Here is a 12,292-nt window from a genome sequence, read left to right on the forward strand (position 1 = left end):
CTGCAGATGATCTTCCAGCACGAATGCTCATGGCAAAACATGTTTTTTTTTTATCGTTATGCTAATATTAAGAAGTTTAACAATAATTATGCTTGTTGAACGTACATGTAGAGCTTTATGTCTGGAGAATCATTTTGAAAGACATACAACAGAATATTGCTCAGTCTGGTTGTGGGGCATATATGAAAGAAGATGTACAGGAACAAGTGAAAGAAAGCACTGCTGTCCAAATTGTATATATGTTTGGAAAAAAAAACCCTTATTATATAAGGGTTCAAATTACTATTTATGATTGTAAAACATTTACTAGTAATGTTAATTCATTTATGTAAACGGTTTAACACATCAAACTTTAGTAAATCATATGAAGACTACAAAATGCAAAAATCTGCCAGATGTGGTTATGCAATTTTGGCAATAAATAATTGGTCACTAAGTAACAAAATGACCTTGCTTCTTAATTTTGAAAAAAAACCAATATTAAACATTTAGTTGGAACGATTAAATGCAATAAAAACAGAAGATCAAAGAGGAATTAAAAATTAAAAATCGAGAAAAATGGCCAATTCAATTGAAAAAAAAAGATGAAATCACAAACAAAAAGTAATGAAAAAAAACAAAAATACCGAACTCCGAGGAAAATTCAAAACGGAAAGTCCCTAATCAAATGGCAAAATCAAAAGCTCAAACACATCAATCGAATGGATAACAACTGTCATATTCCTGACTTGGTACAGGCATTTTCTTATGTTGAAACAGTCCATAAAACTATTAATCTTACACAAAACCTATTTGTTATAAAGTTGTTATGTTTTTCTAACTTTCCTTTATTCATAATGTTTTTCTATTTAGAAATCAGATGCACTCTTTCCAGATATAGATTTCATTAAGTAGTCAGAAGAATCAATCGCAGTTCGTTTAACAGGTAAAAGTTACCTCGCATTGTACTCCATTTACTTCAACACATGAAATCGGGTTTTTGACTCAGGTGAAGTAACTACATAGTATGTATTGTTTTTTGCCTGGATTTTTAGTATTCCTATTGTCGTCCGATAAAGTCGTTCAGATTGTAAGGTGAACCGTTTTCTCTGCATTCAATTTTTTCTGTTTAAACCCGTTATGGTTTTTTACTATAAACTAAATTTAATGTTTTAACTAATAAACCATATTAACAGTGGTATTGAGGTCGAAGAACAGAGACTTGTTAAATAGTGTATTATACATGTTATAGTATAGCATAGATATACAAATACTGGAAGCATTCCAGGTTCTCATGGTAGAGGAGGGATTTACAGAAGGTAACAAGTAACTACAAAAGGAAACTACACGTGACATATACTATTGGCATCGATATCGGATTTGACCAGGAACTTTTTAATTATTGGTGATATTAATTGTTTAGAAAATTAAAGGGCCTGAAATGGATTAATTTATTTTTACCACACCATTGTCCTATATTAATTATACCATGTATATATCTATTTTTTTTTTTGTCGTGTTAACGTCATGTCGGCCACTAGATCGGACCTCGTTATTTAAGGTTGCACTTTGTAAATATAGCTGTTTCTCAAACCACGCCTCTTTTGGGGAGATATATAATATTCATAGATATGTTAATTTGTTAACGTACTGGTTCCCATTTATGATCTCTGTGTTTCATCTCATAGAGACATCACTTTGGAATGTAACCAGTATAGAAAAACATGGTAGCGCCTAAATTTTAATTCTTAGGAGGTCCAAAAATGGAGGTAAGGGTAGTATAGAATTGTAGTATAAGTTTAAACTCTTAGAAGTTCAGGGCATATAAATGTTGAAAATATGCCGCACAGCCCTATATTTTGACCTTTGAATAAAATAGTAGTGCATATAAACTTTCCGTTCTAGGATATTATTTTTCACGAAACTTCATAGTAAAAGTGTCACAGTTTTAGCCGCAAAGGGAGTTCCTATGGGAAATTGCATTGTCTATGTTTACAGAATTGCAACCTTAAGACGGATAAATAAACAAAACAGTGACGTATCGAATGTATTGAGAGAAGACAAATGTTGAAAGACGAAGATGGGCGGAAATTAGTTTATTCCCTAAAATACTTACATAAAAAGGTCACAAATTCCCTGAGCAATTATACTGTGAAATCCTATGTAGTTTACAAATCTCGGTTCCTTAGTGCTTGATTTTGTTTATGTGTTCCATCGAAGCATCAAATTACATTAGCGAAACTTGCTTTTCCAACGATACTAATTTAAGTAGCATTCAATTCGGGCTATGTAACGGACCATTTTACGAATATGTCCCTCAATCAATGCGTCTTTATAACCATTGATACAGTAGATTTGTCATGCCACATTGTGTTAATAATTCATGGGCGACGTAAATCACTGGGAAAAAACAATAGGAATCCATCACTCTTCATTTCTTACTGTTGTATTCCTTGGAGTAAAGCTTTGCCGATTGTCTCTGAGCAAGCCCTTAATGTACCCAATGCTCTCACTTTCAAACTTAAATCTTAGATGCAATGTTTCATTAGTGAGATTAATTTGTTTTGAGGACATTAACATGTAAAAATTCATGAACTAGTTCCTAAAATATATAGTACAATATCCGATATGTTGTTAAATCGGATGATTAATACTAAACGAAAATATAATTGTTGTTTTAGTTGAATTGCAGATTAATCAAGTGGTTAATATAAATCAAATAATAAGCAACAATTAAATACAATACTGAGCTATGTCCTTTCAGAACGACATGGTATTCTTTTGAAGCAACAACCTGGAGGAAACCAAGTTTCTATGAAATGTTTTTTAAGTAAAATAAAAAATGACCTGTGTCGTTATTTACCATGGTTAAAATATAATTTGCAGGGATTTAAAAACCTTCAATTCGTGTGTTGTTGACAATTGTGTTATTACTATACAATTTTCTAACTTGAACATTTTTTAAAGTTAAGCCAAAAACAAATTCTTTTTTCCGTTCGACGCTGGAATAAATTCCATTTTCTCTATTGAATGACAACATACTTCTAATCTAGATAGGGGAATAGCCACGTTCTTTAAAAGAATGTGGGTATAATATGTGAAACTGATTCTCAGTTGCCAGGCATAATTATTTATTTTGTAAAAATATTTCCTTTCTCTATCTGAACTGTACACGTATACCTAACAACAACATTATTTTTATTTACCTGTGTTTAAAGTAATTGTAAATGGCTAATATTTTTGTTCAAGTATATTGCTTTTCTTAAATTGTTTAACATTTCACAGCAGTATAACATGTTACTTTAGTTCCCTTAGTTTATTTATTTTGTATTTGCATTGTATCATAGATCAAATTTATTTATTTGTCTTCAACAAGAGAAAGATGTATAGCACCACCTTTATATATCTTATTTAATGAATACTAACAAAGTGACTTACATGCTTCATCCTTTAACAAATCATTTGCTTTTTACTTTAATTAATGTAACATTTATATTTAACGTAAACAGTGACTTCTAACGTGTATATTTAGAATAATAAGTAAGTTTTACTTCATATTGGAATTGAGTCGTAGGGCGTGTTTATACATAAACGTCTCAGAAAAAATCATATCTTTGAACTTTGATAAGTGTTTGGTATGACTACAAATTTTCACTTCTTTTCTCGTACTATGAACAACAAAATTATTCATTTTGATAAAAAAATTTCCGTATTCCATTACTGTATACCTTACAACAAGCTTATTTTCATTTACCTGTGCACATTATCTTATTTGGCGGCATGTTGTCCAAGATTATGGTTGTCTTTCTGATATCGTTTAACATTTCAACCCTGATTTTATTGATTTTGTATTTACATTGTGTCATAGATCAAATTTATTCGTTCAGTGTATGTTCACTTGTTTGTGTTAATATGTCTTTTGATTGAGTTAAGCCGTTTAAATTTATATTTTTAGTGTGTCTTTTTATGTTGTGATGTTACACTATTGTTTTAGGTAAGGGTGAAGATTGTTACCTATTAAAAGGTTTAAACCCGCTGTTTTTTATTTCATCTGTCATAAGTCAGGAACCTGTTATTCAGTGGTTGTCGTTTGTTGATGTGGTTCATACGTGTCTCGATTTTTTTATATAGATTAGACCGAAGCTTTCCTTTTTGAATGGTTTTACATTAGTCATTGTTGGAGTTCTTTAAAGCTTGCTGTTCGATGTGAGACAAGGCTCCGTGGTGAAGGCCGTACTTTGACCTATAATGGTTTACTTTTACGAATTGTGACTTTGATGTAGAGTTGTCTCATTGGCTCTCATACCACATCTTCTTTTATCTATATCACTTCAATGTGATCGGTGAAATAGGATACAATTTCTCAAAATATTTAAAGAACATTTTGACGGCATTTTAGTCAGGAAATGCATTTTTAGGGTTTTTTGTTGTTATATAAAACACGTCATGGTGTCAATACTGCCAAAAGATTACCCGTACGGTCTTTCATTTGATTAGCTCTAAACTCCTTTGTGTTGTGAACGACGAGAAACACATTACAATAGTATTATCTATAACATGATCAGAAATAATTTCCCATAGTGTAAGTGATCTATCGGAAAAGTAATATATTAAGCAAGTGAATTATCGAAAACAAATATATTACTATAAAAGAAAGGCAAAAGATACCACAGGCACATCACAAACTGGTGGTTATCCCATGTGCTCCGGAAATGTAGTCTACATGTGGCATTCGTCTTGTTCAAACCAAGGTCAACCAACTCGTAATGACGTCGTTAAGTTGAGGATGGTATGATTTATTGGTTTTTAAATTGTTCATCAAAATATAATTTGTCACTCGGGACGTCAGATTTTGCGTCTCAATGGATAGGGGCATTTATTAAAAAAAATAGATTTGCATACTATTTGGCCTTTATCTGGTAATTTAATTACATACTCTGCTATGATGACAAATTACAAACTACAAACTAGAGATATTTCATTTGGCCCATATTTAAGTATTTTAAGTAATGTGCATTTTTAATGTTAGAAGCAGGAAAAAGACTCAAATATTTGTCAAAGTAAACAAATGATGCAATGTTAAATATTTTCATGATACCAATAATAGTAAATTTAGTTGTGAGCCACGCATTTAATGTTCAACGAAATACAAATTTTGGACTTCAGTAAAACAATGGCATCAATTTTTTAGGTAAATACATTTGTTTTTAATACACGAAAATACGTAATTCACATTATTTAAACTGTATCAATAATATTTAACCGTAATACTTAGTGGATGGTATTCCAGTTAAATATCAATATTGTATGACATTGATGTTTTGTGGATCAGTTATTATGAAAACTGACACGATGAAAATTATTTCCGACTGAACTGTATCACCAAGGATTGACAGTCTGTTTTTGAACACTATCAATTATTCATTGAAAACGAATTTTATCGTTTGTACATGAGCTTACTTTTTCAGTTTTGAATAAACAAATCCGGTGCATTAAACTTGATATAATTTACTGATTTAAAACTATCTATCAATCTATCTGCACAATACCCCTTTAGACCCAGCGCATTCGGTCAAGTTTCGATACCGGTTAATATACGTCGATGGGAGAAAAGTATTAAAACTTGTCTTTTAAAATTATCCTTGATATAACATGCTAAAGTTTTAAATACTATTCAAATAAAATCATCTAAATAGTAAACTTTGGCCTGCATATCTGCAAACACCTTGCAATTAAATTACTATTCATAACTCACAAGGAGTAATATTTCTTTTTTTAATATAAAATTGAAGTCTTCAAAAAATGTCAAGAAAGAAAGTCATCACAATTGTTAACATAACAAATATTGAGCTATACAAACCATAGTTTTGTCAGTACTGATTGATAAAAAGAAAATAAACCTATTATGAATAGATATATTTGATCAAGTTGTATGTACGTTTCATCGAACGATCATCGATAATTTCTTCCATATTTTTGAATAAATTATTTCGCTATTACATTGGCCACTTATGTAGGAAAGATATGTATACAATGAAGTGTGTCTTTTCTTTATTTAGCAACACACTCCCTTTGACATTTCAACAGAAAATATAATTTGTCATACATTTTCATAAGAACTACAGATGTTATCGTTTCGGAAGGAACACTATTCATTTAAAATACATTTAACGACGTGTTAACCTGTCAATTTACAACAAAAGCATTTAAAGTTCAAAACTGATACTTCGAGTATCAGTAGTCAAAACTACATATTTACAATACAATACTAAATGATCCACTTAAGTGGAAAGAAGTGTTTCTCGTTTCTCGTTTTTATATAGATTAGCTCGTTTTTATATAGATTAGACCGTTGGTTTTCCCGTTTAAATGGTTTTACACTAGTAATTTTTTGGGCCCTTTATAGCTTGCTGTTCGGTGTGAGCCAATGCTCCGTGTTGAAGGCCGTACCTTGACCTATAATGGTTTACTTTTATAAATTGTTACTTGGATGGAGAGTCGTTTCATTGGCACTCATACCACATCTTCCTATTTCTATATACAATGAAGAGTGACTTTTCTTTATATAGCTACACACACACTTTGACCCTTCAACAGTAAAATAGAATTTGTCACTCACGCATTTACAATAAATGTAAAAAAAATGTCACCCACTATTAAAGATATCATACTTATACAGGCATATAAATCAGACACGTAATTGGCAAATATATCGGTAAAACAACTTCGTATGTAACATTGTTTTATCATCATAAGTTAGTACAACAGAAGAAAACAAATGGTAGGAATAAGAAATAACAGTGATATATATTTTTTTTTATATAATTGTAATTTGAGAAATGCACCTGTTAACTTAATCCTGTTTAACGATTGAACACAGCCTTCAAGACAGTCCATATTTTCATAGTTTTATATTCCTTCATTTCACGAGAATAACCTAGATAGTTTAATTAAACACATAACACACATGCCGTCAGAATTGCTAAAATATTATTTGGAGATTTTTGTTTCTTGTCGTATTGGAGTGTCCCTTACAACATTTTGTCTATATTCGTAATACATAGAGTTTGATATATATTCATTAATCAACTAATTTAAGTTCGTGTGTAGCAAGACTACTGTGGCAAATTGATACCCCTGCTCACGCAACGTCCTTGATTTTATTGGGGAAACAAAGCGAAATAGATACACAGTTTACCCCCATTGGCATTATATGGTTGATAATCTGGGAAAGTTTCATTTTAGTCTGATTTGGAGTTTTGGAGTGGTATCGGAATATAGTGCGTATATGCAGATATAACCTAGTCCATGTTATGGAAAGTTGCTTATCTCTACCAAAAGGGAAAGGATACGACTGATTGATCAATCGCTGTTCGTTCAATCAGTTATAGATCACTTTGAAAACTTTTGAAACCAACAGTTTTTTTATATTTAGGGCTCTGAACTGCAATGGTACTCCGAACAGCGATGGTCATGCTGAAGTTCGATGGTTTGACGCTGAAGTGTGTTTTTGATAGCGCTGAAGTGCGATGGTGGCATTGTGACGCTATCTTGCGGATAGCTACGCAGAAGTGCGTCAGTGGTAACGCTTAAGTGCGATGGATAATTTAAACTGTATATGTTTTTAATGTTCACATGTCGATATAGACGTCAATTTGTTTGTTAGGGCAAATTCACGGTTTTTAAGTAATGGTAAATCATCAAGAGATGTCAAAATTGAATAAGACGATCCCTCATTTAGTATAAAACCAAGGACATACATAATATGACATGCACTCTATTAATTCAAATGTTACAAACGATAAAGATTTAATTTCCACTCTTCAGTTTTGTTTTACTTTAAGTACAGGGTTGATATGCATAAAACCGCTTAAGTTAAGATATCCAATCGTACTACTTATAGTAGGACATGTAGAAACATCCGTCCGTTCGGAACAAATCTTTACATAAGTAGTGTAATGCATAGCAGCACAAAACGTCAGTCAGAGTATATTATACGCATGTCAAATTTCATGTTTTTATAATTATATGTAGAGCAATAAGACCTGTGTTCAATTACTTTAAAGAGCTATTAATTCCATTACAATCATATTGCAAAAATCTTTACATTACCAAAAGCCTATAATACACAACATACAACAACGATCAAAGTATGGCAGGAGGGGATTCAAAAGACTTGAGAGGTGTCCCATGTTTCTTGACGAAATAAATGATGCTAAACAGGTTAGTGTGGCAGGTATGTCTAATAACAAACAATTTACAGCAGGTCTATTTAAACATTTTCTAGAAAACTGGCCAAAAAAATACTTCAGATAAATTTATTTTGGATGCACTTGATTACTGTCACCTTCAAGACCCACGCAAGCCTGTCCTTATCAAAAAACTTTTAATAAAACCAGGAAAATTATAAATGAGAAGATAGAAAATTTGAAAAAAAATTGGGTGTGATAGTGGAAGTCAATTTTGATATAGATCAATATAAGTTTACAGTTCTAAAGAAGAAAAGAAAAATACAAAAGAGCATAGAATGATTCTTAATTAAAAATAGTTCAGTTCAATTGATTTTGCGCCATGCATATTATTCTGTTTCTATAGCAGAGGAACACCAAACACTTTTACGTTTTATATGGAAAATCCTCGGAGTTCGGTAATTTTGTGATTTTACTTAACACTATTTTTAAAAAATACATGTTAACCAAATGGTTTGATATCAGCACCAAGAAGTTTCACAAAGTTTATGAAACCTGTTTTTGAAACTTTAAGGCAATATGGTTATATGAATGTAGCTAATATTGATGACTCTCTGTTGCTTGGAGAAACTAAAGATGAGTGCATAGAGAATGTACAAATACTAATGATTTGATGGAGTGGCTTGGTTTTTTGATTCATAAAAGAAAATCTGATTTCAATTTTGTTAAACAACTTGTCTTTTTAGGCAATATTGTTGATTCTGTATCTATGACGGTTGTGTTACCCAACGAAAAAAATTAAGAAAATTGTATTAGAAGGTCAGAATCTAAGAAAGAAAACAGCAAGTATAAGATTAGTTGTCCATATTATAGGCTTGTTAGTATCCACTCTTTCAGCTGTGGAATTTGGTCATTTGTATTTCAGAAATTAAGAAATGGAGAAAATTCAGGAATTTTGATCAAAATATGAGTAAAACATCTGACATGAAAGCCGATTTGATGGGTTGATAACCTACATTGCAAGAAAAGAGTCATTAATAGAAAAAATCCAGATATTTCTTTGACATATGACGCCTTATAAGGAGATTTGGGGGGCTTTATTTAAAGACCAAAAAATACAAGAAAGGAGGAATGATGTTTAGGAAACTTTTCACATAAATGTTTTGGAATCATAAGTTATTTTTATACTCTTTAAGCTTTCTGTAAAATTAATTCAGATATACATGTGAAGATATTTTTTTGTTAATTCTAGTGCAACATAGTGTCTTAGATCTATGAGTTAGAATGTCCCTCTGGTATCTTTCGCCCCTCTTTAAGTAATTTATCTCATATTATACACAACGACCTATGGTAATTTACAGGCGTATTTTTTAACGCCATTTTGTCCAAGGTTATAGTTTTTTTTACATTGTTGAACATATTGTTTATAATGTGTCATAGATCAAATTTATTCGTTCAGTGTATGTTTACTTGTTTTTGTTAATATGTCTTTCCTGATCGAGTTACTCATTTCAATTGAAATTTTTTATTTGTAATGTTTTCTACTGTTTCAGTTGAGGGTGAAGGTTGACGTTTAAACCCGCTGCATTGTTTTGCACCGGTCCTAAGTCAGGAACCAGTGGTTGTCGGTTGTTAATGTGTTTCATAAGTGTTTCTCGTTTTTGTATATAGATTCGACCGTTGGTTATCCTGTTGCAATGGTTTTACACCAGTCATTTTGGGGGCCTGTTATAGCTTGCTGTTCGGTGTGAGTCGAGACTCCGTGTTGAAGGCTGTACTTTGATTTATAATGGTTTAGTTTTTACTAATATACGATATATTAAAGTATTATGCGTGTGTAAAACATCAGTTCAACCTTTCGTTGTATGTTGTATTGCTGCACTATAAAGGTTAGCAATCTCATTCAATCTTCAGGCTTTATACGTTTACAGTTTTAGATTGAATTGTAAACATATTTATCTAGTATCTAAGAATATCGTATGTGCATGTACATGATTATTTGAAATAAGTAACATGTAAAGTAAAGAAATGATGCAATATAATTTCGCAGGACAGAATGAGAAAAAAATATTTATTGGAAATCAATTTAAATTTCTCAATACAAAGAAGAGAACGTCGTTTCGTCTTATAAATGTAAAGTATCTGACAAGATGTTTGGTTTACAGTACACGCAAAAGATAATCAGACGTACCAATCTGATCTCAAATGATCTTTATATGAGTTGTTGTATATTTGTATATATTCTATTCTATAAATTGAGCAAAGCAATCTCTATTTGTGTACTGGAAATACATGGGCCGTAATCCTTGTTTCTTTATCTGTTCCGAATAAACGATTGATATTAAAATGACCTAAACAGAACTGTATATCTATTGCGAAATTTGTCTGTGCATGACGTCCTAGTGACAACATATACATTTCTTTTCGACAAAATGAAATTAACATATGCATAGAAGCATTTCTGTTATAGCATTTTCTCTGAAAAATAACATGTCGTAGATGTATTGTTTTACAAGAGAGGCGAAAGACACCAGAGGGACATTCAAACTCATACGTCGAAAATAAGCTGACAACGCCATGGCTAAAAAAAAAACAACAAGACAAACAATAATACACAAAACGCAACATAGAAAACTAAAGAGTGAGCAACACGAACCCCATCAAAACTGGGGTTGATCTCAGGTGCTCTGGAGGGATAATCAGATCCTGCCCCACATGTGGCACCCGTTGTGTTGCTTATGTTAGTACAAACCCGGTAATAAGTCTAATTCGGAAGGTCACATTCGGGAAAGGAGACAGGATTGTGATTACGACAATAGGAACATATCCGCTATCATCTGTGAAACGGATATTCTATAACGGCCAGCCAACTCGTGATATTGTCCATACAGCTTACGAAGGGATGATTTTAACTTCACCACTTGGATCTTTTGGTTTAATAGCTTCTTTGTGAGGAGGAACCCTCTATCAAGGAAATCATGATAGGAAATACAAGCCCTATGATAACGTATCAACTAGGATATATACACTCCATATGCAGGCAATGCAGGAATGTTGCTACATAGGAAATGAAAAGTTCACAATTGGGAAGCTGTAGTCATCTCTTTTGTCGTAAAGTTTTGTTTTCAACCGACCCTCATTGTTAATTTCTAGATGTAAGTCAAAATATGAGGCAGACTTAATTGTATTTCTTGTATTCTTTATCTGAAGTTCAATGGGTTAGATGCGTTCACCAGAGTCACCACATTTTAAATTATTTAGTGAGAGAACATCATATAGCATGTATATACCGGAAAGTATAGTTAAAGGATACTGATAATTCCTTTTCTTCCATCATAAGAAGTTCCTGTATGAATTCAGTCTCATCTGAATAAAGGAACAAGTCGGCAAGAAGAGGGGCACAGTTTGTTCCCATAGGAATTCCGATTGACAAACGTAACAAATATGTTGTCAGTTAAGAAATCAAGCTTTATAGTGTCAGTTTCAGAAAATAGTTTGTTTGAATCAGAGTGATTTTTACAAGGGTTTATCCCTTCGTAAGACAAGGTACTTGTATCTAAGTTGTCCTTTTTTATGAAACAAAGAAGGGCCAACTTTTTCAATTTGTCTTTTAGTTTGGAATGGGGAATACTTGTGTTAAGTGTAAAAATATCAAATGTTTTAATATTATTGCAAGATGAAAGAGTCTTAGATTGTATTTACTTAAAAGATCTATGGAATTTTAGTATCCACATCTGATTCTTTATAAATGATTTGCTCTAAGAATATATTCCTTTTCCTTTGTTCAACTCGTTCAAGTTGACATTTCGAACAGAGTATGTTTTACGACAAAAGAGATGATTTCAGCTTCCCAATTGTGAACTTTCCATTTCTATGTAGCAACATTCCAGCAGCGCCTGTATACGGGGTATATATCTCCCAATTGATACGATATTCCCGGGCTTGTGTTTCCTATCATGATTTCCTTGATAGAGGATTGCTGCTCACAAGGAAGCTATTAAACCAAGAGTTCCAAATGGTGAAGTTGAAGTCATCCCTTCGTACATTTTACGGACGCCATCACGAGTTGGTTGACCGTTATGGAATAACCGTTTCACAGATGATATCGGATATGTTCCTTATGT

This window comes from Mytilus californianus, unplaced genomic scaffold (assembly GCF_021869535.1).
Source record: "Mytilus californianus isolate M0D057914Y unplaced genomic scaffold, xbMytCali1.0.p SCAF_6, whole genome shotgun sequence".
In the NCBI taxonomy this organism is placed as follows: domain Eukaryota; kingdom Metazoa; phylum Mollusca; class Bivalvia; order Mytilida; family Mytilidae; genus Mytilus; species Mytilus californianus.